We start from the raw sequence: 3,003 nt of genomic DNA on the forward strand, positions 1-3,003 counted from the left end.
CAGTGGTGGCGAAAGAACTGCACCTGAGTCCACGTGGTCTAAACCAGAGCCGGTCTGAAACAATTAACTCAAAACAAAAATTATTGTACTGCCTGATAAGGGAAGGGGTTGGCGGCTTTTGCTTCAAAACCGCAGGTGCTTCAGTTAAATCAGGCAGTGAGGTTTTGGCAGACAAGAGGAAGATGGGCAGGGAGCTATTAACTGCTCCGTGGGGGTCGCTGCTCTGCGACTGCATCGTGGCCTGGAGTGGGGGAAGGGAAAGCGAGCAGGGAGCATGCTGTAAAAACTAGCAGGTTATGCTCGCCCAATTGCACTTCCTGAGCTCCGCTAACTAACTTGCTCGCAATGGCTGGGAAAGATGGAGCTTGCGCCCCCCCTGTGCTGGGGCGGGGGCAAAATAGCTCGACGTTGCACGCCAAAATGTGGCGGCGTAAATGAATGCAGAAAGATTATAAAAATATATACAGCTTTAATAAGGAAATAGACTTACAGGACCACAGGTTCCCACGGAGAACAGGAAAAGCAGAGCAAAAAAGGGCTGCTGGGATCATGCCCGGCAGATTTATCAGTAAACATTAGCCCAAGGCGAACACGCCCCCAATGGGTGGGGCTATATCCCTACAGTCATTTAACAATGTAACACAAATTTCTAGCTCTTTAGAGTTATTTTTATCAACTCTTTAACATAAAAATATGTCAGTTACTAATAAGTCCTTAGTAGTCACCTATTACAACTGAACTTGTAGTCAGTCATATTAGGTACATTTTCAAGGCCAAACTGATAAATATTTTAGATAGGCTGGTCATCTTTAAACACTTCAGAGATCTATAGAATATGACTTTAAGACGTTTTAATAATATAATTATTTTTTATTTTTATAACAATGAGGCATGTCTGATCTTGGAAGTACCAGTCTGCTTCAGGGAAGATGATGAGAACTGAAGAAACTCAATATAGAATTTACCTTCTTTGTGTCAAATATTAACCACTGGGTAAGAATGTGCTCTTGTATTGACTGCTGACAGTATGCAGTACAAATTGGATAGGCAACATACAAAGGAAAGAACTGCTGAACTTTGCCAAGACAAAGTAGAACAACCCTTCAGAATCTCCTGCTTCACAAAATAGTCTGTCAGATATATTTGGCCTATAGTCTGAAGTTGGTGTCCCACAGTGTCCCACTCTGGCTTACTGTCCAGGCAGTCAGCTGTTTCTGTCATTTCTCACATTTTTTTGGAAGTTGCTTACTTGCATTTCCTAATTACTTAGGTAATATTATATCTTTTTCTGGTCTCCGATAGAGTTGAAGAAATTGTAGTTAGAGTTTTTGTTTTTACAAAATTCAGAGAAGAAATACACTAAAGAAATATATAGTGTATAAGGTTGAGAGACACAAAAAGATATTTTTGGTAATGCAAGTTAAAATAGAAAGTGAATTAGGTACAACTTTTGGACTAATCAAGATAGTATAGATATTGGGTATTTTCTTTGAATTTGTCAATTGTTAATAGATTAGACATTGTTGATGTAATATTGCCTGTATATATTTTATAGTTATTGTATATAGCTTTTTATACTAGTTATAACTATCTTTTTTGATGTTGAGGCATAAAATAGGAAATGTGGTGATACCTTGTTTGTACAAATAAAGCTTGCCTGAATATCAGAGGGTGGAGCTAACCACTAGATAATCAAAGAGGTCTGGAGGTCTGTACAGACAGACAAGAAATTATATAGATGGGCAGAGAGAGAGGAAGTGATAATAACAGGAGGAGACATGAACTCAGTCTTTTTTTTTCAGCTGGGAAGTTTAGTAGGTAAGGTATGGTTTTGCTCTTTCTGGTCTCTGATACGTTTGCATTTCTCCCTATATCTGACTCCAGGATTTTATCATTAAACCTACTAGAACTCATGCTACAGACTATAAATATTCAATTCGTTGGTATTGGAAGTTTATCTCACATAAACCTAAGTGCAAGATGTGTTAAGTGTATAGGGACAGAATGACAGACACAGGATAAAAAATGTGAACCTAATATAGCAATGAATTTAGGGGGACTTGATTTGTTATAACAATAAAAAAACAGATTAACATTCCTACAATTATAGAAACAAACCATAAAATTAAGACCGCTTCTGAGAGAAATATTAAAAAGTATTATCAATATCAGTAACAAACTCTAAAGGTTGTACATAAGCAAGGCACAACTTTTTGTAGTCTTTCAAGCATACCAATGGCCCTATCTTTAAAATGGTTAACTGACAAACTGTGTAGATGAAACAACAGCCTTTGACATCAGAAATAGTGCAGACACTAGAACAGCTGGTACAGGAGCATTTAGATGATCAACATATTAAAGAAACAGGTGTTGAAATTCTCCTATATTTTTCATGAAAAGTGAATCTGGAAACTGGAGAGTTTTAACACATTTAAGAGGCATAAATAAGGTAATTAATTCACAGGGCCTTTACAGTCTGGAATTCTCTTGCCTTCTATATTGTCTAAATGATAGTCTTTTATAATGATTTATTTTAAAGGGTGCATTTTTACTATACCTTTACAAGAACACTATAGAGAAAAATTTGCCTTTACAGGGCCTACTTATAATAATTCTCAGTGTGACAAAAGGTATCAGTAGAAAATTCTTCCACAAGGCATATTATATAGCCCCATGTTGGGAATCAGTTGTAATATTTACCTAAACAGTGCTAGTATTAATAAAAACTCAGGAGTCAGAAATTGTGAAAAAGACTGATAAATCCAAAAAGCAGTTAAGGGGTGATGTAACCCTATTTTTCATGTTTTCCTGATCCAAAAACTCTAAGAAATTCCCCTCAGACCCTTTTTCTCTCTTCCTATCATTCTCTATATGACTTTCTGAGATATCCAACATCTGTATGCTTAATCTTGGTGAACCAATCACTATTGCTATCCTTGATTTGAGGTGGTTTTTTGTTACCACAGTGTGACAGCACAAACAATTTTCCCATAACAATAACCA

The sequence above is a fragment of the Chionomys nivalis genome, chromosome X, assembly GCF_950005125.1.
Source record: "Chionomys nivalis chromosome X, mChiNiv1.1, whole genome shotgun sequence".
In the NCBI taxonomy this organism is placed as follows: domain Eukaryota; kingdom Metazoa; phylum Chordata; class Mammalia; order Rodentia; family Cricetidae; genus Chionomys; species Chionomys nivalis.